Genomic DNA, 14,591 nt, shown 5'->3' on the forward strand with positions numbered 1-14,591 from the left:
ATCAGTTACCTGTGCATTTTTTCTACTGATCAGAATTCAAAGGATTATGTTTATTTCCTCAAGATCTAAGCATGAGAGGGGATTTTGACATTATTATCAAGATACAATCAGCTTTCTCTACATCAGGAGTACAATTAGTAAATCTCTATATTCTGATATACATCTATATATTTTTTCATTTTTATATATTATATATATATATATATATATATATATATATATATATATATATATATATATATATATATATATATATAGCTACAGCTTTGAACTTTCAGCTGAATGGTGTATTGAGGTTGTATGTTTTACTCAGCATTGCTGCTTCTACTGTACTGCTAGTATACTTTTGCCATGGTGACAAGAATAGTATTTTATTTTATTTAATTGTTTATTGTTCACTTGTTTTTTCTGTAAATGTAAATGTTTTGTCTGTAATTAATGTAACATAAAAACCCTTGTACACTCATTATAAATTTTTGCCCCCATGTGAATGAAAGGTCCTTTTGAAGGGGTTTTTTTAGTCATCAATTTAAAAAGAAAAATAATAAAACAAAAAGAAAATTAGCAAACTTTAAGCTTTTTAAATAAATTAATACAAAATGTTTAGAGTAGACAGGTTAGGAGAGACAGAGTGTCTGTTTAGTTGGTAATAGCTTTACTAGTCTGCAAGTCTCACAACACTGTTTTAAGTTGCTATTATTATGCTTGGCTAAGATGAGCTCAAGGGAGCTGCTGGTAAATAAAAATTTTATAAATCTTCTGTGATTTTATAAATCTGTTTAGATGATCCTAATGAAAAAAAAGTCCCTAAGAGTAGAGTGATGCTGCAGAAAAATGTGCTGAGAGAGAGGCTTGCACGTTTTACGCTTACTGATACTAGACATGCTTCTGTCTTCTAAAGATAAAGACTTGAAAAAATGAAAACTGTGACTTCAAAACTACAAAACATGTCAACATGTTCTAAAAACTGAACTTTCATGTAATATTGTTGTATATTTCATTATATATTTCCTGTTTGATTTAGTGGGATAGTCCAGCTGAGGCTGGGATTTTCAGGAGGGCTGGGATTTCCATACTCTCTCAACTTGTTATCTTTTTTTTCTGTCATATTTTTTTTTCTATTTTTTTTTATCATATTTCACTTCTATTCTTTTTAAAATTTGTGGTTTTCGAATAATAAACTAATAATCAATAATCAGTTATATATTCATTCATTCATTCATTCATTCAGATTTCATGTTGCATGCTAAGACAAATTATGTTATTCTACCATATATCTAAGTCCTATAAGGCAATATTTAAAAATCTGTTCATTATTTTGGGCATTTGTCCCCCATTACTTTGACTTTGTCTAGATTTTTTGTATTGAGAGGTATATGGATGGTCCACATCTGCACATTATACATACTAACCAGTACAGTTCAGTACAAAGAAAAAACAGACAGAATAAAAAAAAAAACAGCTTAAAAACAAATGCACAATGGCAATACAAAACATGAGTGGAGTGAAAAAGAAAGGAAAAGAAAAAAAGGAAAAAGGGGATAAAGAGAGAGTGTGTGGTGTGTGAGGAGAACTACATGATCAGAAGCGAAAGGATAGTTCATTTTTCATGGTAAGTAAGGTGAGAGAAAGTAGAGAATATTAGAGACATATGAAGGAAGAATGAGTAAGATGGATAAGGCATTTGTAATATTTGTAATAGAGTGAAGAGTGATGTGTATAGTATGTAATCAATGTCAAGTCAAATTTTGCAGCATATTCAGCAAATTGCTCAATCAACTCTAAGTAACCAAGTTTATAAAGCTATAAACACCAGAACACAGAACAAAATGACATGTTTCATTCTAGAGCAGAGATACCTTAAATAGACAAAAAACAAAAAATAAAGCTCTTACCTCAGTGAAAATGACATACATATCCTCCATTAAAGAGCAGATTCATGTTCGACTGACTTTTCCCACAGCTTCCATTAACGTTAACAGATTTAGGATCAATGTTGAAGTAGCCCTTATTCTCGTCATTGAAATTGATTAGTGAAAATGTTGAATAGAAGGGGTCCAAGAATGGAGCCTTGGGGAACCCCTGTATGGATTGGAAGGAAGGGGAAGGATGCAGAGAGCCATTTTACTGACTGAAGTCTGTTGGAGAGGTAGCTAGCAAACCAGGACAGAGCAGAGTTGGAGAGATCCGTGCTTGAAAGTTTAGATAGGAGAAGGTTGTGGGAGACAGTGTCAAATGCCTTTGAGAAGTTAAGGAATAGACTTCAGTTATTCCAGTATAAACTTTTGCTGTGTAACTTTCAAAATGTTAAAATTTAAATATATAAATATTTAAATTACAGCATTTTGAAAGTTACATATCAAAAATAATTCACAATAAGAAATTGTTATCCTGCAACATCTGCTTCCAGAAGCCAAGGCAAATTAATAAAGATTCTCTACAAATAGTTAAAAAACAGAAATGATTTGCAATGTCCTTTTAAAAATGCAGTATAACTGCATTGTATAGGAGACAGCCTACACACAGCAAGTCCATCACCTGCAAAGTGGACATGAAATGCTGGAATGTATGCTGTAGATGGCTGTTAAGACAGCTGGCAAAAGTCATTTGCCTTCATTTTTTTCTTGCAGCAAAAACGATTGGCAAAGAAATTACAGTGCTGTCCTACAATTTAATTTTCCTGTTGGTGACATAAAATGGTTTATAGAAATTATTAGGGGTAATGAAAAATAGAAAAAAAACATTTGTGTTTCAATCAGTGGAACATAAGTTCTGTTATCACAGGAAAATCTTGCAAATAGAGATAACAATGTTCATGGATGCAATTCTTACCTGTGTGAAATATGAACCATACTGTATATTGCTTCTGAGCACAAAGAGCCATTTGAGACGTTATTGTTACTGCTCAGCTTGCCTCTCACTGCTCGCATGTCTAATGACATTGTGACAGCGAACCGATAACACCATGTGTCAAGGATCAAACTGCAGGAAAAAGAATTCAAAATTTAAAGGGTTTTAAAGGGACCACTCAGAATTTTATGGCATCCTGCTGTTGCAGAGCAATACTCATGTGGGACATTTCAGAGGTATGAAGAAAGTTGTCATGGCAGCAAATGGGGGGAGGGCATAAGAAGAAGATGCAGAAAACTGAAATAGATGCGAAACTAGTGGAGCAAGTTAACAGCTTCAGGCATCGGGGGGGTTTGGGGAGAAATGAGGTATCAATGAGGTGGTCAAAGTAAGAGTAAGAGGTGCTGCAGACAACTGGCACAGAGTGTAAGGGGTAGTGTGTGACAGGAAAATGCTAAAGAAGCAGGTGAGTAAGGTATACAAAACAGTGGTGCGACTGGTACCTCTGTATGGCACAGAAACCTGGGAAATGAAGGCAGAGCAGGTGAGGAAGCTAGAGGTGATGGAGATGAATTGTCTGAGATGGGTGGTAGGATGCACACTGTAGGACAGACAAAAGAAATGAGGACATCAGAGCAGAAGCCAAAGTCACTCCAATTGCAGAGAAAGTCAAGGAGAATAGATTCCATTGGTTTGCAGATGTGCAAGAAAACAGAAGACTGGATGAAGAAAATTTAGGAGAGAGAGGAAGAACACAAGAGGAAATGAAGATGTTGAGCCAAGAGATGGATGGATTGCATGATGGAAGAGTTATGGACTTGTGACAGTCAGTTTAAAGATGGTAGGAGAGTTGCACTGAATCAAGAGAGGTGCTGAGAGTTAACATGACACCCAACCCCATGTATGAAAAACAACGGAAAAGGGGGTTGATAATAAATGTACAAAAGCCACATTTATAGCAGGCAAGCTGAATCACCAAGAAGATATCAACTTAGGCAAAGAATGTGATATAACAACTTGAATAAGCACGAGTGTTTAAATGTATGAGAAGAGATGAAGGGTCAGGTGCACAGCATGAACAAATGAGAATAAAGCTTAGTAAGGAATACTGTAGAAGACAAAAACTAATGCTGCAAACTGCCTTGACATGTAGGAATAAAGTTCAAGCTGTAAATCAGCTTGCTCTGCCTGTTCTGACTAAAAACTTTGGTTTGATTGACTGGCCCTAAAAAAATGCTGGATCATTTGGACAAGAAAACAAGAAAACCTTTTCATACTTATCAAATGATATATAAAACCAGTGCATGGCACATTCATACATACCCTTAGCCTAAAGGTGTTATGGGCCTCCTTGAAATTGACTATATTTATAAGTCTACAGTGACTGGACTGCATACATGTTTGTTGATCATCAGATCCAAAAATAATGAATTCTAAACCACAAGGAAAGCAAGTCTGAAATGAAATTAACAGAAACATTTTGGAAATAGTGGGTATGGAACTCAACCCAGAAGCAGATCATAGGAAGTTACTAGGCTACTGGCCTTGAGGCCCTCACAAGCCTAGCCAAGAATTTAGCCCATGTTCCAACAAGTCAGCACCCTATGCCACTGTCCAGCAGGGACATAGGTGGAATCCCAGGGGTGTATTTTATGTTCCCCATCCAGTTATATATGTATATATATAAAACATGTAGCAACAAAAAGTAGCAAAAATGAAAGAAGGAATGCAAAGATCATATGTGACCAGAAGAAAATGAAATAAAGTCAGAAAGCACACAATTACAGAGCAAATATGAGGAAATGTTGTAATAATCTTATGCTAGTCAAGATATGATACATGAGTGGCTAGAAGAGGTGAATATAAACCAAAAGCTGAAAGGTTAATAATGGTAACTGAAGAGATTGGACTACATATATATTAGTTTTCATAGTTATCAGAAAAAGTGGGAGATGTAGGTCCTGTAGTACAGAAGTAGAAGCAGTTGCATGTTTTGTTACTGGTTGCAATATATTCATGATACCATTCCCCACTCAGGAATCATAGAAAAACTCACTGAGGTAGGCATCAACCCCTATATCACTAGGTGGGTTTCAAACTGGTTTACAGATAGAACCCACAGTGTAAAAGTAGCTGACTCCAAGTCAGACTGCCGACCAGTCACAAGTGGTGTCCCACAGGGTTCGGTGCTGGGTCCTCTCCTGTCTGGTATCTACTTCTCTGAAGTCCAGGCCAACATGAAGGGACTCTGGCTGACACAGTTTGCAAACGATTGCAAGTTGGGAGATATTATTAACTCCCCAAGTGATGTTGATATCCTACAGAAAGGCCTCACCGAGACCAACAACTGGTGTCAGAACCATGGCCTTAAGCTCAATGCCAAAAAATGTGTCGTCATCCTCTTTCGGAAAAAACAGGTTCCCATGAATTACCACATCAATGGTAGTCCACTGAACATAGAAGGCGTTATAAGAGATCTGGGAACACAGGTTGACAGCAGCCTCTCTTTTGACCACCACATTGCCCACTGTGGTCAAAAAGTCCTTCTATGTGGCACATCTCATTACTAAGGGTTTTGCATCCAGGAAGAAAGAAGTCATTGTCTCCCTCTACTCTTCCCTCATTAGGCCAATCATCGATTACAATGCCTCAATTGGCATGTACCTCACTAGACACCTGCAACAACTGGAGAGGCCACAAAAGTACCTCACAAAGAGGATCCTAGGCCTTAAACACTTGTCTTATATGGACAGACTCAAAAAACTGCAACTGTTCTCTGTCTTATATCGCCTACTTAGAGACGATCTCTGCTTGACTTACAAATCCATGTCTGACCCAGCTCTGTTAGAAATGCTACATCTAAAGAAATCCCAATCCATCCGCACCACATGTTCCAGAGACCTCACCCTCATTACCACAATCAACAGAACAAGCTGGAGGGAAAGGTTCATAATCCAGAGACTGCCCATGCTATGGAATAGACTTCCCATACATGTCAAACAGAGCACCTCACTGGCCCTCTTCAAAAGAAATCTTGATGAGTGGATGGGAAATAGAAAATTCACCTCGGGGATCACTCCAGTGGCTCTACTCGACAGAGGCACCAGGAACTAAGGACAGGTGGCACGATGCTAGGGTAATCCTTGGGCTAGGCTTGCAAAGGCTCCAGGGCCTAGTACACACCTATGAACCTATGAACCTATGGCTGAGGGTCTGAATAGCGAAAGGCACAATAATGTGGCAAAACTGTTACACTGGAGATTGTGGAAAAACTGTAACACATGTGTTTCCTGCAGGTGCTTGTGTGCTAGTAGCTTGAAACACACCTGCTTAATACCACTTCCTTGAAAAATCAAGTGCTTAAACTCCCACTAGCCCAATCTCCCATTTCTACATAGCTCTGCCAGCATCCTCTTCTTTAAGCTGCATATCCCTACCAGAACCCATCCCAAACTCTAAAGCTCCAACCCAGTTCACAACTGACTCCTCGCTCACTCACCCTAAAACTCCAACCATCCCATTCCTAAACCTAAAATCCCCAATCACTCCCTAATCCTAAAACTCCAGCCCCTTCCATAAATCTAAATTCCCTTATCAGTCCCTAACCCTAAAACTCCCTTCTTGCTCCTTAGACCTAAAACTCCCTTCCTCTTCCTTAACACTAAAATTCCTCTCTTGCTTCTACCCCTATGACTGCTTACCCAAATTTATTATGAGGAGATAGCTAGCAAGTTAGGCTGGTGCCAGGCAAGCAAGTACGGTAGCTCCAAAATGAAAAAAAGCCAGCACCCTGGAGAATCTAATATAATGATTTATTTAAACTGTTTCAACTAGACCGGTTTCAGCACAAGGCTTTCCTCAGTAGTACATAAAAATAACTGGGTCAGAGTCTTATATAGCTTCAACCAATTAGATTCATGACATCATTTCCTGTAGTTGATAAAGCAAAAAGAAGTTATAATAAATTATCACAGATAATCACATATAAACATTGATATACATCTATTGCAAAAAATATATGCAGTTAATATTTGTGTATATAGCATGATAATGCAAATTCAAATAATAGTTATAAGTAGCATAAAAATAAAATAGACATGATGATGGAGTTACTAGAAAGGAATAGTGAATGAAAAGGTTAATATGCAATAAGATACCATAAGAAATGGCAAAAAATAGTTGAACTGACTATTACACACTGCAAAGTCATAATTTATCATTTAGTCCTGGGGAAAAAAGTCCCCCAAGTTTTATTATCCACCTCCTCTCTTTTTTGTTAAGAATGTCATGCCACCCCACCTTGAAGGTTCGGTCACCAATAATCCGATCAATGATGGTAAATGAAAATTTGGCAGTGGAATGTTTGGTTGTGTGTCTGTATAGTGCATTGGTTATTCTCTGGTTCCTGATATCCCTAAATGTTCAAATTCTGATGCGAAACTGCCTTGATGTTTGGCCAATGTAAAAGGCCTGACAGGTGCATGTGGCTAGGTAGACTATCCAGTCTGAACTGCAATTGCCAAAGAATTCAATATTAAATATTTGTCCTGTATTCTTACTGGTGAAGCTAGTGGTTTTGAAAATGTAGTTGCAAAAGCTACAGTGACCACAAGGGTAAATGCCAATTAATTTGTCTCCTGTGAGTGTCCTTTGTGTAAGATTATCATTCCTTGCGTTTATTCTTTTATAATGAGAAAGGTGAGAGCACAGGGATTTACCCTTTCTATATGAAAAATAGCATCGTTCACCTAAATAATCCTCCAAAAGGTGCGAATTGAGTATGTTCCAATGGTTATTGATGATATTGATCAGATTCCTGCTATTCTGGCCATAGGTCGTAACGAATCTGCATAGGTTGGAACCATTATCTCTTTTTCTTTTGTTATATTTTAAAAGAGAATCTCTAGGTTCGATATTACTGGATTGAATGGCTGAATGGATGATTTGTGGTGAATATCCTCTGGACAAAAATCTGTTTGTTAAGTCAGTTTGATGTTTGGTAAGGTCTTCCTGTGAGGAACATATTCTTTTTATCCTCAGAAACTGAGATTTTGGAATATTTTTGGTAATATGTTTGGGATGAAAGCTATCCGCATGTAAAAGAGTATTGAATTGTGGGAATTTTCTGTAGACAGATGTTTGAAGTGTATTATCTAATTGTCTTCTTAAATGAACGTCCAAAAATGAATTTCATTCAAGTGATGTTCCTCCGTAAATTCAATACCCCAGATATTTCCGTTCAAATATTCCATAAATTCCTGGAGGTATTCATTGCCTCCTTTCCAAACCAACCAACAATCGTCCAGGTATCTCCTCCATATATCGATTTCTGGTAGGTATATGTTGTGCATTGGATTGTATATGATGGTTTCTTCTATGTAGCCCATGAAAAGGTCTGCATAGATGGGTGCAAAAGATGCACCCATGGCTGTCCCTTGAAGTTGCCAATAGCAATCCTGTTGGAAGTAGAATACATTTTAGTCAAGATGTGTTCAGCCATACATACTAAAAGCGTGTTCATTCCTGGCGGATATAGATTTGATTTGTTAAGCCAAAATTCCAATGCCATAAGACCTGCCCAATGAGGAATGCTAGTATATAAGGATGATACATCCAAGGTACACATGAGCCAATCCGGATCCAGCTGTGATTCTGTAACTATCTGCAAGAATTCAGTGGTGTCCTGTATTCTTGCACGAATCTGTGTGAGTAATGGTTTCAACTTCTCAGTTAGAAAGGCCGAAAGGGGTTCCGTAAGTGAACCAATGCCAGAAACAATTGGTCTACCGGGCGGTTGTTGTATGGATTTATGAATTTTTGGTAAGAGATATAAGTAGAGTCCCTGGCTTCAAGGCAGTGATTTTCAAGCACTTGGGTCTCGAGCTCCTATAGGACACCCCCAACATACAGCTAGAAGAGAAGCATTGGAAACTTGGAACGTAAAGATTTACTGAAAATGAAGTATTGATGATATGAGATCATCCCAATACATGTGTCAAAGCTGAAGAAAGAAATCAGATATTGTATTTAAAAGAGAATAAAAGTAGCATTAATCACTGAAATAGCGACACCAACCAATTATAATGTCATACATACTGAGAGGTATAAAGTTATAAAATACCAGGATATACAAGCAAAAACTAGAGCAATGTCGAAGAAAGATGCCCATATAGCTCCAATAGTAATAGGAGTAACAGGGCTAATAAAAAAGCATATCAAAGCATCATTAAATATGGTGATGATACAGGTAAATCTATATTAACTACAGAAGGATTCAATTCTGGGTATACAGTGGGTTCTGAAAAGAGCTCTCCTGGCAATCATCAATGATTGAAGCAATACAAATTTCATGAGCTCTTTGTACCCTAATTTAAGGATGGGTTCAATTCCTGTCAAGGTTTAGAAACCCTAAACATTTGGAGAAATAAAAAACAGAGGACAGCATAGTGGTATGTGGTCTTCATCACAGGACTTATAAATAGAAGTACAGTTTTGGAGAAAGAAGGCAGAAGGTGACTGTATTAGAAATATTTAGGTATGTCAAGAAATCCATAGAGTCCAATGACATAGTATTTTAAAAACGGGGCACATGGGAACAAGATGACTATCTCCTAAGATACAAGGACGAAGCTTAAAGAGAGTCCACATAAACACACTTTAATGAAAAGAATTGTAGATAATTAAAGCAGTCTTCTTGACCAGGTGGTGTTGTCAAAAACATGACTGGATATGTATCAGCTCTGTTGCATAGAGGTTATGGACTTGACTACAACCAGATAACCTGGGTTTGATTAGTGGCCCAAAAGCTGGAGAAACCTGCTGAGAATGGTAGGCAGTGAGAAGCTGATGTTAGCTTACCCATTGGGGATTACGTTGATAGGTGCCCATCACAATATCATCACTTGGGTAATCTCTGGGAGTAGAGCAGTTATGGTAAGGGAGTTTAGAGAGTAGGAATCTGCCAAGGATTATACATATACCCTTTAGATGGAATGTGCACTTTCTGGCCATTGCAGGGATGTTAACTATAAAAAAACCATCTATTAAGGCCCACTGCATGACATCTCTGATCCCTTGCTCTTGCCTTCCTGTCTGCTTGTCCTGATACGCTGGGTGGAACAAATATTTTAATTGGGCATAATGGCTATATGGCTTGAAAGCCCAGAGGCCAACAATTATAAAAACGAATAATTGATTTCAGGAATACATGGGACAGAAGTAAAGAAAGTCTTATTCTATAGGGAATCGAAAAGAAAAAAGCTGGTGTTTAAATAGAATCTAAAGCTTAATCAGAGGCATACCTCTCAACTGTCTCTCATTTTGTAGAATGTTCATGATTTTGCTTTTTTTATTTTTTTACATTTCCCTTATAACATTTTTGATATTCTGGTTAATTACTGAGGATTACAATCAATAATGATAGATATTAGAGTTTTATCCTTCTTTTTGTTCCGAAAATACATGTTGATGCAAAACCTGGTGTTTTTTTTTTTTATTTTTGAAGAGAATTGCAGTAATATTAAAAAAAAATATCTCTGATTATGGACCTTTGTTCCCCCCTTATTTCTGGCTTTATCCAGAACTCTTCAACAGTGAATTTGAGAGGTATGACCAGAAGGCAGAGAAATGAGCAGTCTGCACTGGATAATCAGCCCTCATCTGCTGTTTAAATCTATAATCTTGCCAGATCCAGCCCATCCAGTTCTACAGTATGACTACCAATTGCTACACTGGCAAGATCAGCACCTTTGAGCTTTCCCAGGTTCTAGTATTTTCCTAATCTCCCACTTGTCAAGCTGGCCAGACAAAATTCTTCCAACACTCAAGGGTTGAGAATTATGGTTTATGACTTTGGTCCACCATCCAGATAAGGAGTTAGAGGAATATTTTGCCACTTTCTGAGATCATAAGTCAGTTTAATGTGTCTACGTGTCCAACATCTGCTCTGTTTGGATACTCAGGTTCATGACTCATATGATTTAATTTCAGTGAACTCTAAAGGATGAGATGCATGACACATTGAAAAAGACGCCATATGTAATCTGAGAAGAAAATTGGTGTCCCAGGTTGCAAGCATGCCGACTACATCTAACCTGACTATGCACCTTGCTCACAAACAATGTGATTGATGATGCAGCTATGGCAGCTTGATGAGGGATAACATTCCAGAGGGCATAACAGACTCAGACATTGTCATTCACCAGTGCCCATTCTAAAGGCAATTGAGTTGTTCAGTCCAAAGGTGAAGGCTAAGCTCCAGAAAATTGAACTAAAAGGTAAAACACTCATGACTGTTGGCATTAAAATGTTCACTTCCCAGCATACATTTTCCCAAATATAGAAAAATACCTGGAACTTGTGGTCTGAAAAGAGTCAACAACAAGATTTATGATACTGTTGTCACAGAGGCCATTGCAGTTGTGGTGGCTTCCAGATGGGATGCTGCCCTCATGGCAGAGGTGGTCAGCAAAACCATGGTTTCTTCAGCCCAAATTTTCAATCAGCACCAGAATCCTTGTGATCTTGCTGACTGTCCCACTTTAAAGCTGTTGGGGAATGTGTCTCCTTCCACTTTCTGGTTTGGCAGGCCATCATGCAGGTCAAGTGGATTAAGAAGTGGTCGCCAGAGCTTAAACTATTCCCTTTCTACCCCTTTTACAGTCTGTTCTATAACCTTTCAGAATTCCACCTCACCAAAATGGTGTAGCAAGATAAGTGTTCATAAACTTCATATTAGAAAGTGATGTCCAGGAGGTCCTACCAGTCCAAAAAAGGACCTAGATACTATTCATGGTTCTTTTTTGTTCCAAAGAAAAGGAGGGCTTCAAGAAAATGCCACACCTCAGCATTTTCAATCAATTCATTCCAAAGACAAAGTTTGGGATAATCATGGTGCCGTCCATTCTCCTGTTGCTGCTGGGGGGGGGGGGGGGGTTACTGGACTGGATGTGCTGTTTTGACTTCCAGCACACCTATCTGCACAACAGAATGAACCAGGATTGTAGCAAGCTTCTGCACTTCAGGATAGGGACTAGTCACTTTCTGTTTTGAAACATCTCATTTGTTCTCACCGCAGCCCCCAAGAGTATATACCAAATGTATGAATATATCGGCAGCCCATTTCAGGCTGTTAGGAATCTTTCTTTATTTGGGTAACTGGCTCCTGGTGGTCCCTACTCAGGAGATGAAGATTCAAGTGAGAGAGTCCCTTCTCCATCTTTCCCGATCTTTGGGAATATGGAGCCATCATGAGGACTAACCTTCATAGGGTGCCACCTAGACAATCTGTCCTGCATGGCCTGTCTTCTACATGGCAGGATAATTGACACTCCAGTTGCAATAGAAACTCCATCAGTCCATTGTGAGAGTGTCAGCAGCTAGCTGCCTCACTTCTTGGTGTCATTTACTAGATGCAAAATGAAGGTCTTGTAGCAGAATTGAAAAGGGTGGGACTTGAAACCATATATCAGCATGTATATGTTGAAATTAGATCTATTACCACCTGTAACATGATGTTATATAACAATATAATAACAGCTACGAAAGAAAAAAAAAGTTCTGTGATGTAATTTATGTAGATTTAATTTCAACATTTGATAGTGTCATACACAAAACACTGATCAATAAATTAGAACAACTAAGTACTGATGTACTCTTGATAAGATGGATAGCTGCATGGCTTATAAACTAGGACATGGGAAGTATCATACAGCAAACTATTGGCCTAACTGAACCTATGAAGGAATATCTGAAGGTGGCACTGCTCAATGCTAGAAGCATTGGATGAAGGTAAGACTGCACACAGCTTACCTTGATCTGGCCAAGGCTTCTGTTAAAATACCCTACTCAGGCATTGTAGACAAGCTCACTAATTTAGGTATGAACCTTCTTATCACCTGCTGGATAGCTAGATGGCTCACCTATAGGACCCACAAAGTCAAAATATTTAAGGCCACCTCCACCATGAGACCAGTAACTAGTGGAGTCCGTCAGGGCTCTGTACTGAGCCCGCTTCTTTTTGGCATCTGTTTCTGTGAAATGGAAACCAATGCTGAAGGTTTATGGCTGACCAAGTTTGCGGATGATTGTAAGCTGGGGGTTATCATTGACTTCCTTGCAGACATGAGCATTCTTCAAGAAGGTCTATCTCTGACTAACAAATGGTGCCAAAGCCATGTTCTTTAACTTAATGTTAAGAAATGCATAATTGTACCCTTTGGGAAGTCAACCATCCCAACTAATTACCACATTGATAATACGCCCCTAAAAGTTGACCCAGTGGTCGGAGATCTGGGTACTCACATAGACAGTAGCCTTACATTCCATCACCCTGTGGCCACAGTGGTAAGGACATCCATTTATGTTGTGCAACTTATAAGTTAGGGCATGGAATCTAGGTCTAAAGCGGTCATTATCTCACTGTACTCCAACCTTATCAGACCAGTCATAGCATACAGTGCTCCCTTTGGACTGTACCTGACCAGGCATATGCAGGAACTAGAGTGACCTCAGAGGTTCCGTACAAAAGGAATGCAAGGTGTAACAAACCTGCCTTAAAGCACTTTCCCACTACTCAGTCTCATATAATTTGCTGAGGGGTGATCTATGCCTGGCTTACAAGTCATCTGCAAACCCCACACTTATGAATCTCCTATTTGTATTTGTAAGTCAAAGAGTACCAGAAATACAAGGTCTAGGAACCTGAATTTTGTCTGTGACTTAAACAGAACATGTTGGAGAGACAGATACTCTATGTGTCCCAGAGACTGCCCCTCCTATGAAGCAGGCTTCCAATCCATGTGAAGTTGAGCTTGTTTATTACCCAGTTTAAGTGCAGAGTAGACCAATGGATGGGGAATAGGAAATTTACACCAGGCCTGGCACCCATGGCCCTTATGGACAGAGGTAGCTTATAAATGCCTGGCTCTCAATGTCCTATTCAGCTCCAGGCCATCATTATTCTTTCTGAAAAACATGGCTAGTCTTAGAAAGGCCCCCCCCCCCATGTTGTTAGCCAAGTAACAATCTGCTATAAGGGGATTATTGCCCATACTTGAAATATTTCTTGTGTGTATATGCATATATGTATGTATGTTTGTAAAGCATGTGTATGTTGTTGTCATTCTTAAGAGGGTAATGGAGTATGCAATAAAGTACTAATTAAATAACTCTACTTCAACTATCACTTTAAGTGCTGAGATTGGTAAAAGAAGAAAGAAAAAAATTCAGTGCAGCAGATGCAGTCAATAACTTCTTAAAAATAGTCAGTGATTCCACAGATATTGCCAAAGTTCCAATTTTTAGGCTTTAAAAGTTCCACCACAAAAATACCAGCAGCAACTAAAGCAGGAATGGAATAATGGTTAATCAACACGTTAGGAAGTTAAACATGCATTACATTCTGTTTTCTTTCTTTGATTTCTTTAAATCCTGTTCTGAGTACTCAATTCAGGACTGAAACAACTAAGTGTATTATGATCTTCAAAGATGTTTAATGATTTAACAAATTAATATTGTAACACATTAACATTTTTTATGTCACAGCCTGATATGGTACCAAAAGACACCAACAAAGTTTGCTGAGTTTTAACTAAGAGAAGTAATGCCTAAGCAATAGTGAAACAGCAAATTATGCTAATAAACAAGGTAGCTGTGGCACCCAGCCACCCCTTTACTATCCCACGCTTTGACATGGCAGCTCTTCAGTGTTACCAGAAGGTGTAGTAACTCCTCCATGTGGG

General features: G+C 38.4%; 1 protein-coding gene across 1 annotated transcript in view; it reads left to right on the plus strand.

Moving 5' to 3' along the window:
• Window positions 1-14,591, plus strand: part of LOC122799383 (SV2 related protein) — a 416,834-nt gene that overhangs the window by 273,216 nt on the left and 129,027 nt on the right. The gene's annotated exons all lie outside the window — the stretch shown is intronic.

Source organism: Protopterus annectens, chromosome 4.part0 (genome assembly GCF_019279795.1).
Source record: "Protopterus annectens isolate FY-2018-M chromosome 4.part0, PAN1.0, whole genome shotgun sequence".
Lineage (NCBI taxonomy): Eukaryota > Metazoa > Chordata > Ceratodontiformes > Protopteridae > Protopterus > Protopterus annectens.